Source organism: Capsicum annuum, chromosome 2, assembly GCF_002878395.1.
Source record: "Capsicum annuum cultivar UCD-10X-F1 chromosome 2, UCD10Xv1.1, whole genome shotgun sequence".
NCBI classification, from domain to species: domain Eukaryota; kingdom Viridiplantae; phylum Streptophyta; class Magnoliopsida; order Solanales; family Solanaceae; genus Capsicum; species Capsicum annuum.
The window spans coordinates 11,376,440-11,395,128 of NC_061112.1; the positions used below are offsets into that span (position 1 = coordinate 11,376,440).

Below are 18,689 nucleotides of genomic sequence, written 5' to 3' on the forward strand. Positions count from 1 at the left end.
AGAAATGTTAGATTTAGTTACTGTGTGATAATTCAGCTTACCAACTAGCCACTCCTAAGTACAACTCGCATGTAAAGCAAACTGAGCCACTCCCAAGTACAACTTGCATGTAAAGCAAACTGAGAAAATGCTTCACTGGTAGGCTTAGGGATAGAGACAGAGGACAAAGGTGATACAAAAACATAATGAGTTGATGGTAGATGATGGATGATGATAACTTAAATTGGGTATAATGAAGTGGATCATATACTTTTTCGAAGGCAATTAGTTGATTAAGAGGAGACAAGTCTGCATTAGGTGCAGGGCCTGGTGCAAGATATGAATCATGTGGGCCTAATGCTGAGCATGGATGATGCTAACAAGTTGGGAGTGGTGAAATTTCATATAGAGATGTAGAAGTAAGTTTGGATTACTCAAAAGTCGGTATGGGTAAGATTGGTGGCATTGTGGATGGGAGATGTAGAAATGGTCGTCGATTCCTCAAAAGTCGGAATAGGTAAGATTTCAAATATGTTAGGAGGATTAGAAAATGTAAAGTATGGTTGAGGCTTACAAAATGTGACATCAACTTACATAAGGTATCAACGAAGATCAGGTAAGTAGCAAAGATGCCTATTTTGAACCCGAGAATAATCAAGAAAGACATATTTGAGAGCACGAAGAGCTAATTTATCTCCCCTTTGGGCTAAATTATGGACAAAACATGTACTCCGAATGACACAAGGGGGAAGAGAGTAAAGGTGACTAAGAAAACAATATCGAACAAAGATTTTGATTCTGAATGGATGATGATGGCATCCGGTTAATTAAATAACATGATGTGACAACTGCATTGTCCCAAAAACATTATAGAATATGGAATTCAAGGAGATGCCTATTCTTATTCTTTTTGCTACCTCCTTCCGCCGAGGGGTGTATACAAATAAGATGTTTGATGAAGAATATCTTAGTAAGTCACAAACTGCTGAAACTGGGAGGATAAGCATTCTAAGGCATTATTGCTACAAACAGTATGAGTAGAAACACCAAATTGATTTTGTATTTTAGCACAAAAGTTCTTGAATATAGAAAATAACTTAGAATAATCTTTCGTTATGAAAAACCAAGTACATCTTGACTAATCATCAACGAAACTAACAAAATTACGAAATTCTAAGATTGAACTTACTTTATACTAGGACCTCAAATATTAGAAGGGAAAAGACATCAAAACCACCCTAAACCATATCTGAAACGTCGTTTACACATCTAAACTAACATGATGACCTATTACACACTTATTATTAATAAAAGTGAATTTAGTTCCACCATAAAGCTGAGGTGGAAATAACAGCATACCCAGTGTATTCCCACAAAGTGGGGTTTGGGAAGGGTAAAATGTATGCAGTCCATATCACTACTAAGATGAAGTAGAGAAGTTTCCGATAGACCACCGTCTCAGGACAGATAACAATATAACCAGTGTTAAAAAATGCGACCGCATCATCGCATTATGCGTTGATGCGATGCGATGCGATGCGGGCTCCTAGAAAGTCACATCATTGATGCGGTGCAATCTGAGAATTGCGGGTGCATCAAGCCCTGTTGCGTGATGCGAGGGTATTATGGATTTTTTTATTTTTTGGCAATTTTTAAATAAAAAAAAGGGTTGGAAGTGATTTTTTTTTATGGGTAATTTTTAAATTTTAAAAAAAGAGTCAGAAGTTTAAGAAAAGACCGAAATAGAAGAATTGATACTCAAGGAATAGAAGAATTGGACAATCTTAATGAACTAGAAGAGCTTTAGATTAAACCATTATTAATTTAGATTTGATTTTTTTTTTTTGGGTTTGTTTTGTTTTGAACTGATTTGTTGGTGTTTCATTAGAACTTTTGCTTAAATATATTGTCTATTGTTGATTATATAGTTGTTGTGGTCTTTTCAGTTATAACTTACTATTTGAATGCTCTATAGGTATTTTTTAAAATTAAATTGCGCATCACTTCAATGATGCGGTCGCATCGCATCACGCATTGCATAATGCGTGATGCAGAGCCTTGTCGCTTTTTTCGCATCACGCTTCACTGAACATTGAATATAACAAACAAAAAATAAAAGCAAACAACTAAAAGGGATATCACACCGATAGATAATAAAAAACAAGACACCCCTAAGGTAATACTATAAGCAAGCTATTCGAAGTCATAGACATCACCAAAACACCACATACAAGAGACTACAAAAAAACAATAGGCACAGTTACAAATAAAACACTCTTCCCTACTATTACGGACGTACTCCTACCAACTAACCCTCTACCCTAATCCGTATCCTCCACACCTTCCTATCAGCGGTCGTGTCCTCCGTCAGCTGTAACTGCTCTATGTCATGCCTAATCACCACCCTCCAATATTTCTTCGGCCTACCTCTACCCTGCCTGAAACCATCCGTAGCCAGCCTCTCACACCTCCGCATTGGAGCATTCGTGCCCTTCCTCATCACATGTCCGAACCATCGCAACCTCACTTCCCGCATCTTATCCTCCACCGAGGCCACTCCTATCTTCTCCCGAATAATCTCATTTCTAACCCTATCCCTTCTGGTAAGTCCACTCATCCATCGCAACGTCCTCATTTCCGCCACCTTCAACTTTTTGGATGTGGGAGTTCTTAATTGGCCAAAACTCCGCCCCATACAACATAGCCGGTCAGATTGCCACTCTGTAGAACTTACCTTTAAGCTTAGGAGACATCTTCTTATCACACAAGACTCCCGGAGCGAGCCTCCATTTTAACCACCTTGCACTAATACGGTGCGTGACATCCTCGTCAATCTCACTATTCCTTTGAATCATAGACCTAAGATACCTAAAACTCTCCCACTTCTGAATGACCTGAGAATCCAGCTTCACTAATACATCAGCCTCATGCGGCAAATTACTAAACTTACATTCTAATTACTCCGTCTTGGTCCTGCTCAACCTAAATTCTTTAGACTCAAGGGTCTGTCTTCAAACTTTCAACTTATCATTAACTCCTCCATGAGTCTCGTTAATCAATACAACATCATCAACAAGTAACATACACCAAGGTACTTCCCTTTGAATATGCCGCGTCAAAACATCCATCATCAAGGCAAAGGCAAATAAAAATGGGCTAAGAGTCGAACCCGGTTGCAACCCCGTCAGAATAGGAAAGTGCTCCAAATCTCCTCCTACCGTCCTCACACGAGTCTTTGCGTCGTACATGTCCTTAATCGACCTAATATACACCATGGGCACCCCTCTAGCCTCCCAGCATCTCTACTTGATCTCCCTGGGGACTTTGTCATACACGTTCTCAAGATCAATGAACACCATGTTCAAGTCCTCCTTCCTCTCCCTAAACTGCTATACTAATCTCATAAGGTGAATGGCCTTAGTAGTCAAGTGATTTGACATGAAATCGAACTGATTCTCGAAAATAGTCACGATCTTGCTCAGCCTCAATTCTATTACCCTTTCCCAAACCTTCATAGTATGACTCAACAACTTAATACCCTTATAGTTGTTGCAACTCTGAATGTTCCCATCTTTCTTATATGGAATCATTGCGCTCCATGTCCAAGGCCGCCCTAAAAATGTTGTTAAACAACCCTGTCAGCCACTCCAAACCGCCCCGTTATTGCTTGTCCAAAAATCCACTGGAATCTCATTTGGCCCAGTCGCCCGACCCCTCCGGATCCTACGAATAACACCCTTGACCTGCTCAACCTTGATCCGCCTACAATAATCATAATTGCGACACCTCTCTGAGTGCTCCAAGTCCCCTAACACGAAATGTTATCTCCCTCAGCGTTCAAAAGTCTATGAAAATAGGACTGCTAACGCCTCATAATGTGGGCATCCTCCACCAACACTTTTCCATCCTCCCCCTTGATGCACTTCGCTTGGTCAAGGTCGCGGGCCCGCTGCTCTCTAGCCTTGGCCAGCCTATACAACTTTTTATCTCCGCCCTTCTTCTTTTAAATCGCATACTAGCTCTCGAAAGCTGCTGTCTTAGCTGCCGTAACCGCTAACTTAGCCTCTCTCCTAGCTGATGTGGAAATAACATTAAATTAAAAAGAAGAGCATGTCTAAAAAGAAAAAGGCCAAAAATACTCTTTAAACCCCACCCCCACACTCATACACATTCTCTCTCTTTCACGCCATTTTTAATCTTTTTTTCTATTTTTTCTCTCTCCATCTCCGTTTCTTCTTAATTTTTTTTAATCACAACCACTTTTCCCTTGCTATGGTTGATGGAAAAATGTTTTCTCCAAGGTAGTTTTTGGAGAGAGAAACTGAAAAGATTAAGGGTTGAATCGCCACCGGTTGGAAAATTTTTTCGGTGAGACTTTTGTAATTGATCAAATATTATCGCTCCCACCATCAAACTATCAAGTCGAGCATCAATTTTTCAATTTATTTTTGTATTCTTGTTCTTTCTCTGTAAAAGTTTTATGGGTTTTGCTCAAAATTCAATCTTTTAACACATTTTTCTGTAAATCTATCTTCTCTCTATGAAAATCCTCTTTTGATTTTGCTCAAAATTAATAATAGTATATTGAAATTGCTCAAAATCTGTTTTTTGTGTCGTGTCGGCTGTTGAAATTAGCGGTGAGGCATGTTGATTTTTGGTGACAGTGATGGTGTGTGATATTTGATGATGGGTGGCACAATTAGGTGTGATGGTGTTGCAAACTTTTGTGTTGGATAGTAAAGAAGATTGAATTGGATGAAGTAATTGCTTGATCGTGTTGATTTTATATCAAATAATGGAAGAAGAAGAAGATGTCATTATGGTGGTTCTTCTTGAGAAGGACCATGAAAATTTAGCTTTAGGTGGAAAAAAGGGGGAAAAAATAAAGGCAAAAATGGTTGAAAAAAAATGAAAAAAACAAAAATTACACGTGTGACTTGGACTTATCTGGCTGGCATGTGTAAATCACGCAGGGGTATGCGATTGGCTTTGAGCATTTGAGAGGGCTATTAAGTTCACTTTTAATAAGAATAGGTGTTTAATAGGTTGTCACATTAGTTTAGGTGTGGAATCGACTTTACGAGTAGAGTTTAGGGTGGTTTTGATGTCTTTTCCCAATATTAGAATTATCTAATGAAAAACTTGACTCTACACGTTTCTCAGCATTATGTGGAGAGGAAGTGTGGGTGTGTTTCCCTAGTGAACACGACTCATAATCTAATATGGATAGACTAAACAAACTAGGCACCTATCTACTGTAGCGTGAATAAACTTGGATGTCCCGAACATTAGTGAATTAGGTTTGGAGGATCTGTAACGGGTCATGTTATGGAAGAATCATGAGAGGTGAGATAGTAGAGGCCTTGTGATTCACGCCTTGTGCCCATTCATCTATCTCGTACCGTGATGATCATGCATAACAAAAGAATCATCAAGAAATATCAAGAAATATTATGGAGCAATTTAGGCCATGCTACTTGAGCTTTGGATCAATGACCCAGAAGCAAGTCATGGATGCAAGATTAAAAGGAGAATGAGACATAAAAATAGAGTTTAGAGTGGTAAAATATAAGGATTCATATGTCCAACTCTTTTTGGTTTTGTTTGGATCCCGTCGATTAAAGTGATAGGAGAAAGAAACTATGGATAAACAATATTTGACAATAGTGATTTGTTTATCAGAAATAAAATCAATAGTGTCTTAACTCTATGACGGCATGACCCATGGTCCCAGGGTAATAACTTGTGAAACACAAGCAAAAGAATTACCTTCAACATAAGTATCTGGCCGAGCAACTGAGGTTAGATGTTTGCTTACTTTTTTGATACGGAAGGAACCCATTATATTCCTTTCAGATAAAGAAAACCCCTTGTTACCTGTAGTGTCAATCTTAGCTATATGAACATTATTGGGTGGTCGACCATGCAAATTATAGAATACATCACGAGTGTCTATGCCTATGACAATAACTATACTTAGGTCAAGATCTTTCAAAACAACCTCCTCGTCGATTCTCCATAGACCGAGATGTTCGATTCTATGTGGTTTGAGATGCGAGAATAGAGTTGTCAATGATGGGGATCAAACAATAATGCGGGAACAGAGTTGTCAATGATGGGGATCAAACCATTATATTATCGGAGGGCGTGGGAAGGCAAAAAACGACAGAATAGTTCAACAATTGTAGGAACCATATGACTATCTAAAATCTGATCACTCACCGAATCAAGGGCAGTAGGGATTCTAATAAGTGTAAGAAGTAGAAAATCTGTCTTTGGTTCTGTTGCTTTTCGACATTCGTAGAGACTAATATTAAACTCTCAAGTTCCTCTATGACTACCTGTACTTGTCCTAAGTAAGTTGACATATCTGATTCTTATTGTGAGAAATACAAGAGAAAAATATTATTGAATTGTGTATCTACATTATTACACTGAGACCCTACTCGTAGACACTACGTAATAATCCTTTTCCAACTATACTCTACATTACAATCATTTTTCAAGTAGGATGCGATATACTATTCATATTCCTACTCCCATTCTCGCACTCCTCCTCAAGCTGTGCATACTAGTCATATGTACCTAGTTTGTTTTCGATGTAATTAATACGAGGATGAGTGAGGGACTTGGTGAAGAAATCTGCAAGTTGATCGCTTGGCATCACAAATTTTGTAACAATATCTCGTAAGAACATTTTTTTCTCTGACAAAGTGACAATTAATCTCAATGTGCTTTAGTCCTTTCATGAAACACTGGATTTGATGCGATATGAAGAGTCACATGATTATCACACAGGTTTCATTTGACTAATTTCTCCAAATTTTAGTTCTCTCAGCAACTGTTTGATCCTAACTAGCACATAAGTTGCTACAACAGTGCTCGATATTTTGCTTCTGTGCTAGATCGAGCAACCACTCTGTTTCTTACTCTTTCAGGACACCAAATTACCTTCAACTCATAAAAACTCAATAGTTGCCCAATCCTCTGTATATCCAACGATCTGCTTATGACCCCGATCCTCAAAGAGTAGACCTTTACCTAGAGTTGACTTTATATATCGCAGAATACGAGCAACTGCATCCCAATGACTATCACAGGGAGAATCCATAAATTGACTTATAACACTCACATCATAGGAAATGTTAGGTCTAGTCACCGTGAGATAATTCAACTTACCAACCAGGCGCCTATATCTTCTAGGATCACTGAATGGCTCCTTCCCCCGTCTTTGGCAGCATTTTAGTATTTCGGTCCTAGGATTTTCAATGGGTCTACATACTATCATTGCTGTCTCCTTAAGAATGTCTAAAGCATACTTGCATTGAGAAATAACAATACCTGATCTGAACTGAGCAATCTTAGTACCTAGAAAATACTTTAGTCTGCCGAGGTCTTTAGTCTGGTAGTGTTGAAAGATATGCTGCTTTAAATTAGTGATACCATTTTGACCATTGCCAGTAATAATGATATTGTCAACTTAAACCACTAAATAAATACATAGATTTGGAGAAGAATGTTGTAATGTCGATAAAACATAGAGTAAATATGCTTCAGTACGAATCATTCCAAATTCTTGAATTACTGTGCTGAACTTTCCAAACCAGGTTACAGGAGACTGTTTTAGAACATAAAGTGTCCGACGCAATCAACATCAGCAAAATCATGTGGTTGCTCCATATAAATTTCCTCCTCAAGGTCACCATGGAGAAAAACATTCTTAATATCCAACCATGGATATAAAAAGCTAAACATGTGCTATTTTAGCCATGAGAGAGAAAGTATCGCTTTAATCAAGCCTAAATATCTGAGTATACACCTTGTATAAACCCAACTTTGGCCGTCCAGGCTAACTTTCACTCGATAAACCCAACGACAACCAACAATCAATTTACCTGTAGGAAGAGGAACAAGTTCCCAAGTACCAATTGCATGTAAAGGAGACATCTCGTCAGTTATAGCCTGTCACCATCCTAGATGAAAAAGTGGGGCCTTTGTGGACTTAGGGATGAAGACGGGGGCAAAGATGTTACAAAGGCATAATGGGATGATGACAAATGATGATAACTAAAAACGGTATGAGGGTTAGAATTACGAGTGGACCATATATACCTTTTTGAAGTGCAGTCGGTTGATTAAGAGAAGACGAGTCTGTAGTAGGTTTAGGGTTAGGTGCAGGAGGGGAATCATTTGAGCCTGATGTTGTGCATGGATGACGATGATAAGTCAGGAGTGGTGGCGCTGTGGAGGGGTTGTAGAAGGTATTGTAGATTCCTCAAAAGTCTCTGTTGTTGGTAAGACTGGTGGCAATGTGGATAGAGATGTAAAAGTAATGGTGGGATCCTCAAAAGTCGATATAGGCAAGACCTCAGATTTGTTAGGATGATCAGGATCAAAAGATGTAAAGTAAGGTCGAGACACAAAGAATGTGACATCAACTGACATAAGGTACCTATGAAGATCAGATGAGTAGCAGTGATACCTTATTTGTACTCGAGAACCAAGAAAGACACATTTGAGAGCATGCAGGGTTAACTTATCAATCCCTGTGGTGAAGGTGAAGTTATGAACAAGTCATGTGCTCCCAAAGACTCGAGGAGAAAGAGAGTATAAAGGTGACTGTATAAGGAATTTGATTTTGAATGGAAGATTAGGGCGCTCAATTAAATAGCAAGGGAACATGGGATTGTATGAGAAGAGTGCAAGAGGTCTCAATGAGGTGTCTACTCTTCCTCTCCGCTACTCCATTCTGTTGAGGGGTGTAGGAACAAGAAGTCTAATGAATAAGTCCCTGATGAGCCATCAATTGTTGAAATTGGGAGGACATATATTTCTAACGCATTATCACTACAAAAGGTGCGAATAGAGGCACCGAATTGATTTTGTATTTCAGCATAATAACTCTTGAATATAAGAAACAATTCAGAGCGATCTTTCATTAAGAAAGTCAAGTATAACTTGAATAGTCATCAATGAAGCTAACATAATTACGAAACCCTAAGGTTGAAATGTCTCTACTAGAGCCCCAAATATTAGAGTGAACTAAGGAAAAATACTCTGCACAACTCTCAACACTACGTTGAAAGGTAGTTTGAGTATGTTTCCCAAGTTGGCACGACTCACAATCTAATGTGGATAGACTAGACAAACTAGACACCGTTTCTTATAACTCGAACAAACTAGGAGTCCCAAACATTTATGAATTACGTTTAGTGATTCTATAATTGGACATGCTATGGAGGAGTTAGGAGAGGTAAGATAGTAGAGGCCTTGTGATTCATATCCTACACCAATTATTTGTACCTTGCTATGGTCATGCATGACGAAAGAGTACTCAAGAAATAGCATGCCACAATTTAGTGCATGAGTTAAAAGATTGACCGATGTATAATTAAAAGAACAACCAGGGACATAAAGAACATAATTCGAAGTTACAAGAGGATAGGGGATTAGCTTGTCCAACTCTTTTTGCTTTGGTTTGGTTACTATTGGCTAAAGTGATAGCTAGAAGAGATTGTGAATAAACCGTATTTAACAAAAATGATTTATCACTAGAAATATGATCAGAAGTGCCAGAGTCCACAACCTATGATCCAAAGGTAGTAGACTGGGCATTTAAGGCTACTGGTAGTGAGATTTCCTTAGTTGCTCGATACTAAATGTGCTCATTATATTCCTCCCTCAAATACCTATGGTGTTAGACTGAGCATCATGAGCATTTTAAATGGTCAACCATGCAAAGAATGACATATTTCACTGGTGTGTCCAAACCTATTACAATAACTACACGTAGGTCGAGAATAACATAGGTCACGAGTGTGTTCCAGCCTATTACAATAACTACACCTAGGTTGAGATATTTCAAAATGTCCTCCCTGTTATCGATTCTTCATGGATTGTGACGCTTGATTGCTTGAGCTCCTCATTAAAGGTTCGAACTTATTCATAGGTATAAATCAAAATTAGTGATGAACGTTTGCATAAATTATACTGAACCATTGGAAAATTGAAGGGGTCTGACAGATTTCATCGAAACGTTGATGAAGGTCGCCGAATTACGGTTTTAATGTTGCCACAACCCTCATTCCAACGATTAGAATCTGTAAAAATACCGCGGGAATATGGTCGGAAGACCTAGACAACCATACTAGAAAAGGAAAGGCTCAAAAAATTGACTTGAAAAGCTCTAACGCTCCAGACGTGTGAAACAGATCCCATCGGAAAATGGCACCTTCGCGACCCGTGAGGTGGTGTTTTTTCGGTTGTTCTCGTTGAGATTTTGTCGCCTAAGATTTTCGAGCCTCGTGGTAGTGTTGGTTTCCGCACAACCCTCGCACAAAAGAAGATGACGCAAATCAGCCACAAAGTCACCAGTAATTGACGCATGATTACCTGTTCTAACGGAGTTTTCTTTTTCTGATGTTTCTCCCTAATGCTCTGATACCATGTGAGAAATACAAGAGAAAAATATTATTGAATTTGTATCTACTTTGTTACACTGGGATTGTATTTATAGACACTATACTATAATCCTTTTCCAATTAGGACGCTACATTACAATCCTTTTTCAAGTAGGATTCGATATACTATTCATGTTTCTACTTTTGTTCTAACATTTGTTTCTTTGATTTTGTCATTTGAGATATCAAGTATTAAAAATGAGATATGTTCAAGTTCAAATTCCAGCAGAGACAAAAATACTATGCGACTTCTTCTCATCTACCCTAGCCTTGGTGGATATAGTTACCTCATATCTGTTGCTCATGTGAGGTAGCTTGTATCTAATGAAAGTAGTTGAGGTTTACGAAAGATGGCCCAGACACCATGACTGTAATAAAGCGAGATATGCCATTAGTATATAAAGCGAGTCTTTAACTGACTGAAAGCATGTCTGGAATGGAGAAAACAAAGGCGTCAACTTGGAATCAAGTGATTGCCACGAAAGACTACATCCCTTTGTGCCTTGATCTTTTTGTCTACTTCACTAGCCTTTTTCATTAAGTGACCTTGAATACCTTGACGCTTGCACCACAACTTAACTGAGGAAGCTCAAGCTAATAGTTTGAACTTCCCATTAACGATTCAAAAGTAACCATAGGGCTTGAAGTTTCGATTTCTGTACTTTTGGAGCTAAATATATCAGATACGAAAGACATCTTGTGAAATTTGACTTGAAAGCTGCTGGAAATATGTAATCAACATGGCAGTGGCCTGAGATCTAAAATCAAATGAACAATGGCCCGAAAAACAGATTGGAAAGCACAAGAAATTCAGATCTCGCCTGACAAGTCCTCCTACAGCGTTGGAGTAGGGTTTCGGTCATCGGAATCCAAAAGAAACTTGATGTAAAGGGCCGGAAGGACTGGATGACCTGATCGGAAAAGAAAAATTCACAAAAAAATTGGCTGGAAAAAACCCTTGCACCGGCTATGGAAGGAAAGCTCTTCAGAAAATTTTCTGTCAGCGGCACATGGAGGTGTGTAACAGATCTTATGCCGGAGAAGTTTTTCGTGGTTTGGTTGCCAGAGGCTGATATAACTTGTGGTGGTGTCGGTATTTTTGCACAACACCTCGAGAAAATGTTACTGAAGGAGCCAGGCCTAGGTCACGGGAAAATTGCATGGTGACTGAAAATTTCCTTTGCTGGAAGAAGCTGGTATTTTGCACAGCTATATTTTCTCATCAATGCTCTCATACCATGTGAGAAATAATGGAGAAAAATATTATTGAATTGTGCATCTACATAGTTACAATGAGCCTTATTTGTGCACACTATATTACAATCCTTTTCACGTAGGATGCTATATAGAAATCCTATTCCTATTCCTATTCTAATAATCACTATCAAAAAGTAAGTTCTATATTAAAAAGCATGGAGCCTCAAAGATGTTAATAAATTTTTTACCTCCCAGAATACATCATATGTTGGATAGATGTCACGACCTGAGTCTATACCTTGGAAGTGACACGGTGCTTAGAACCGCAACGGGTCCCAAGCTAACCCATGGTACTAGCATGACACTAAGAGATATTGTAAATTTAGCCATAAACGGAAGCAATTCCTTTTCATAAACTCATGTGCGCATAATGATAACCATAACTGTTTTAAAGAACTGAGGAGAATCTATCATGAGTATCTGACCCACAAAAATTGAAAACATCTAACTGAATTGCTATGTCTGAAAGCCTCTATCTACTATAGATGAGTTACTGGGACAAACCCCTCTGCTAACTTAGGGTAATCAAAACTGAAACTAAAATAGATAGGACTAACGCTGAACGTGAAGAACTTCAATGTCCTCGACCATGAGGACTCACCAGTAGCTGCTGAAGTGTGCACTGGATGCGAGTCTAACCATGTGATTGGGAATGGGCACCTGAACCTATATCATGATAGGATATAGAGCAAGAGAAGAAAATGCGATCAATACTATAGGATGTACTGAGATGCAATATAAAATCATGTTGGAAACAAGTGTCATGGCGAAATACTCAAGTCATAATAAACATATGTAAAAAATAATGTACAATAATAACGCACACTGTTATAAAGTAAATTAGCAAACTGAATCATCTGAAATAGTCATAACTAATCATGTCGGTACTGAAACCAGTGAGTCATGTACGATAGTTATGTTTTAAATCAACTTTTTATAATGAGTCATGTACAATTTTTCAGAAGATGCATGTCACAGAAATGAGAATGTTGAGATGGATGTGTGGGCATACCAGGCTTGATAGAATCAGGAGTGAGGCCATTTGAGATAAGGTGGGAATGGCCTCCGTGGTAGACAAGATGATGGAAGCAATATTGTGATGGTTTCGACGTGTGATGAGGCGCGATTCAAACGCCTGAATAAGGAGGTGCGAGAGGTTGGATATCGTAGGTCCAAAGAGGGGTAGTGGTAGGTCGAATAAGTATTGGAGAGAGGTAATTCGACAGGACATGACACATATTTAGGTTACCGAGAACATGGCCTTAGATAAGGGGATGTGGAGGACACACATTAGAGTAAAAAGTTAGTTGGGTCGGAGTGTTGCCGTGTCATGTGACTTATATGAATGATAAAACTGTTCATAATCATTGATGCCATATCTAGATGTCATACTAATCATGAAACTGCTATGAGCCTAAGCTCCAAATCATGTCATAAGTCAGATGCTAAAAATCATGTATTTGAATGCATATCTCATCAATATAGAGTTTATAATAGTTCATAAATAGATCCTAAAGCATATGTTTGATGCCCAATTAGGAACATGTAGGGAAATAATAAAACCATGGTAAAACCTTGCTCATGAAATCAACTCATACTAAATCTGAGACCATAAATTCAAATCATGCCAAATCTATTTAAATAATGCTAAATGATGTGTTAAAGTTTAAACTAATTCTTAAGCTGTAAAATCATGCATGTTGGCATTTAACAAGATCAATAATCATGAGAAGCCTTCAAGAACTAAAAATCACAGAGTTTGCATAATCGGTATAAACCCCAAATCAGGAAATCATGAAAATCATAATTTCAAATTTGAAGTTTTAGGCATAAGGGCGAAGGGAAACCCTTATTGAAGATCTTACATGCCTAGACTAAAGAAACCTTGGACAAAAACTTAGGAAATTTTTGGAACTTGATGAGGAACCCTCTACTTTGGCTTTGAAGAAACTGGAGAGACTTGAATTGCTTCTCCTGATGTTTTGAGTGTTTACTGAGTGAATGAGGGAAAAATATCGACTAATCGACCTTTAACCTCCATTTAAGAAGCTAAACGACATAGTGTAGGCTTATGAATTTAGGAAAAAAGTGTTTTGCCCTTAATGGAATGTTTCTGAATTTTTTGGTGCAGGGCTCGTGGTTTGAAACCACGTGTCGTACTATCAATTCCTGGCTCGTGGATCGAGTTGTAGTCACTGGATAGTGCTCCACTAAAATGTCAATCAGTTTTTGCTCCAAACTTGGGTTTACGAACGGTTGGTGGAGTTGGAAAAAGGACTCAGACTATTAATTTGGTGGGTATTGGCCACATAACTCTTCATATTCTAGGAATAAAGATCATTTGACGTTGATACTAGTAGAATCTTATACTAGAACTTATCAGCAGAGGAGTTTTCAACTCAACTTTGTGTTAGGGACTTCTTATTATCTTAATCTTGTCCAATATTCTTATTGTACTTATATTTATAGTTTTTGAAAGCTGACATATCGTGGGATTGGAAAAAGACTACTGAAAATAGGCCGAGGTGGCCGTCACGATCCAAAAACCAGGGGTCATGATGACATTTGTCGCTGCAACCCTTGACAAGTAAGCCTATCACCCAAACTGATATGAGATGAAAGAGACAATACCCAAACTCAAGGTAAGGTTTCTGGAGTGAAACCGAACCACACAATATAGTAATAATAGAAATACATAACGAACAGTGCCATAAGAAATATCCTAAAACTTGGTGTAATAATGTAAGAACTAGCTAGTACAACTCGAGGTAAAAAATACATAAGATATCAAAACAGGAACAAAACTCTGTCTCTGAATACAAGTAAGACACAGTTTAGAGAAGAAAAAGGTATAAGTCAACTTCAGATGCATAAATCAATCGCTACCTCGAATGGGCTCCAAGTATCGCCTGAATCAATTGCGGTGAGGCACACTCGTACCTGGATCTGGACCGAAAGGACGCAGTAGGGGTGAGTACGGTCCACTTGTACTCAGTATATATCATAGGCCGACTGAGTAAAGTAGAAAATAAAGCATAAACACAAACTATGGGCACGTTACCTACAAGCAGAAAATGTCCCAAATGGTCCACACCGTCTCCACTAACAGTTCTAGTATACACACAAATAACAATTATAGGTAGAGAAAAGAAGAACGAACATGCACGTACATCAACTACAAGTGTAGAAAGATACAACAAATGAGCAAATGGGCAGATATCAAGTCAAAGCCAGAAATACAATTACAACATAAACATAATATATGAAGTGCAATGAAGATGGTAATGGTGATGATGATGATACACCTACCGAGCTTTGCTCCCTGGTAGGACCTAGGGGAGGTTCGTCAACCCACACCTACCGAGCTCTGCTCCAGGTAGGACCCATGGTGGGTTCATCAACCCGTATACAACCAATATTCAATACCAATGTTCATATCTCCTCTCCGACACATACATCGGTAGAGGGTTATAAAGATCACATTTTCTGTTAGAAAAAGCCAGTGTTTCCAGTATTTCCACTGTGGTATCAATATTTCATGAATGAATATGATATGAAGATGTAATGCTCACAATCAACCAAAATGAGAATATCCAATATCCAACTAATATACCAACTATGTGAGCCAAAAATCCACTCAAATCAACCAACCATCCATGATCCAATATAATCTAGAAATCATCAAGTGAAACATGCAAGATAATGTCATAGATACCACATAAATCCCAAAATCTCGGCCTTTCCCACCAGAAAAAGTAAAACCAAACATCCATATATCCACACCAGACTACAACATCATATAAGACCCCACACGGTCACATATAGCAAATAACGTCTCAAGACCACCAAATATTATCCACATAGGCCCCATACGGGCACATAATTCACCTAACACATTCTCCATGATACAACCTCATACCCATAGCATGCTTTTACATTATTATTAACTACCCAACCCAGTTTGAAGAAAGTTAAGTCATAACCTACCTTGAATGCCGAAAATCGGTCCCAAAAGCCTTCAATTCGGAGCCTAACCCTTACGAACGAACCCAGAATCAACTAAAACATACAAATATAGAATCTACGCGTCAAAGGAAGCCAACGACACCCATATTGTCCACTTCTGAATCAGGATCAAAATGGACCTCTGAAACGGATTTCGAAAAAAAAAGGGTAAAATCAAAATTTTTGTCCAAAAACATATTTCTGAAGATTAAAGGAATTCATCGGAGAAAATGCAAGTGAAAATGAGTTGAAGTTGGGGTTTTAAATCGAAAAATACTATTTTTAGGCCTTCCAGGCCAAAATCCCTAAATTTCATCTTTTATTTAAGTTTAAACAAGATTAGAATGATAAAATCAAAGAAAAGTAGTTGAAATAGGAGTTTTGGAGCTTACTCAAGCTTAGAAATGAAAGAAAATGCTCAAAAATTCGAACCCCAAGCTCCAAGTCTCGAAAATGGTGAAAAATCCCCAGAAGGGAGTATTTAAATAACCAGGGAGTATTTGGAAGGTGATACGAATCTAGATACTAAACACGAGATTAAGCTAAGGAAAATCAAGAACAACCCGAATTCAAGATAACAAGGAAGTAAAGATAGATAAATTGACATATGAGACTACAAAAATTCCCTAGCAACCCACGTTTCTAAACAAGTTGTCAACACAAGCTAATCCAAGCTTGCAAATCACTCATAAGAGTATTCACTCAAGGCCGATGTATTGAGTTAATCCAACTTGCTAATCCAAGTTGTCCCATTTGTATTGGCGTTGGAAGATGTAGTCAAAAGTTCTAAGGCCGATCCGGATCGTATCATCCTCCCTTTCTTGAAAAGGTTTTGTCCTCGAATCCAAACCTTGCAAAACCAAAGGAAGGACAAACATAGACAAACTCCTCATGGGATGAGGGTTAGGGCTAGTACAAGCAATCATAGCATCATGCCAAGGTTGCAAACACTTCACATATAACCAAACATCCTTCAGGACATTGGAAATAAGGTCAATATCTAGAATGCAAAGGATTTGGCTACAAGAAGCATCAAGAAATTCCCCTAAGTTAGTCCCATAACAATGTTACCAAGCAAATCATCACATGTTGGAACAACTAACGGTAGAAACAAGGAGTCTTTAGGGAGTCGATTACCCTTCCAATCACAAGAAACCATGTTTACACTTAAGCACCGCACATCCCCTTTACCCGAATACCCTTCCAAGAAAGAATCAACTTGTCTATCCACATAAGTGTGACAAGAAACAAGGAACAAGAGTTTTCTATCAAGTGGAAACCATAGACTTTTTCTTGGAACAACAAATAGATTTGCCATCTGAAATAGGGAGGCCACATATTTTATGCACATTCACGTCATTCCAAAAGACATCAATACCATCTAGGTAGGACTTTAAATCAAATATCTTCATAGCATTGTCTACTCTAAGGTAAATGTCATCATGATTCCAAGGAAAGCTAGAAATAGGAGGGGTAGGTACATATCTTTGGAGCAAAGACTTGAGCTTGCTCTTTTGCCTTCTAAACTTGCACCACGGGAATTCATCCTCTTATGCATCAACTTGGAAGTTGGCACAATGCTAGTGCCGAATGTAGTGAATAACAAGTGTTTGGGCGTGGCACCAAGTTCTCCTTTTTGATCCCGAAACTTTTCATCTTTACCATTCGGATCCTTCCTTATCATGAGGTTAAAATTCAAGACCTCTCCTTCTTCGGGCCACACATTTTCATTGTGAGCTTTCATCATCAATCCACAAGGCACAAAAAAGTTTCCTTCTTCCTCCACTAGTTCCTCTTCACCTCCAGTGTTATCATCCTTTTGAGGGATTTCCTCACCACCATCATTTTGACACACTTTATCCCCAACAAAGTAAGGATCACCCTCCATCAAAGCAATGTTCCTTCGGTTGGGGCATTCACTAGCCTTATGACCCCAACCTTGACATTTAAAGCAAGTCATACCTTTAGAATTGGGATTGGAAGATGGATTACCTTCATGCCGGGGCGGGTAGGGGTGGGCATGGTATGGTATATACTGAATTACCATACCAAACCAAAATTTTTAATACCGTGGTGTTGATATTATGGTATTTGGTATGGTATATGGTATATATTTTAATTTTTTTTGGTATATGGTATGATATTCAGTATTTACAAATGACATACCGAAATACCGAATACCATATCGAAGTACATATATAGTTACATAAGTAACTTTTATATATATAGATATATATACACACACAGAAAGAGACACACAAATATAATACTTAGTATTAGTATAAAAATGTTTAGACTTTGAAACTATTTTGATTGAAATGTCTTTTTGGTGTAATTGACTAATAAAAGGAATTGTTTGTACTTCTTTTTCAATATTTCTACATCATTAATGTGTATTTATGATACAATTAAGACATGCTTTTGAAAAGTTGAAGTAATAATACTCTAGTATACGAGTATATATTGTCGAAGTTAAACAAACTATGGTTACTGATTACCATATCGCAAAATACCGAAACCAAACGTCAAAATATCGAACCATACCAAATTAATATGGTATGGTAATGGTATAATGTTTTTAAAAATTGAATATCGAAATTTTCTCTCCAATGGATGCAATTGATAGCTCTTCAGATGATTCGGACTTGCGTGAAATAGACAACTACACAGAGTCACCTCTCAGGGATTCTGCTACTTCTCGAATCCTTCCATCATGGGCAACAGGTTAAAATATTAATTTTTTTTCTCTTCCTGGCTCACGGGGGTCTTTCGGAAACAGCCTTTCCACTTCATCAGAGGTAGAGGTATGGACTGCGTACATCTTACCCCCCCAGACCCCACCAAGTGGGAATACACTGGGTTTGTTGTTGTTGTTGTTGTTGTTGAATATCGAAATTATCATACCAAAGTTTCAAATACCGTACCATACCATACCATGCCCACCCCTAGCAGCGGATATCTTTGGATTGCTCTATCAACGGGTTTCTT

At 38.2% G+C, this 18,689-nt stretch overlaps 1 protein-coding gene across 1 annotated transcript in view; it reads left to right on the forward strand.

The window, feature by feature from the left end:
• LOC107858475 (protein NRT1/ PTR FAMILY 8.3) overlaps positions 1–18,689 on the forward strand; it is a 56,358-nt gene that overhangs the window by 28,925 nt on the left and 8,744 nt on the right. The window lies entirely within an intron of this gene.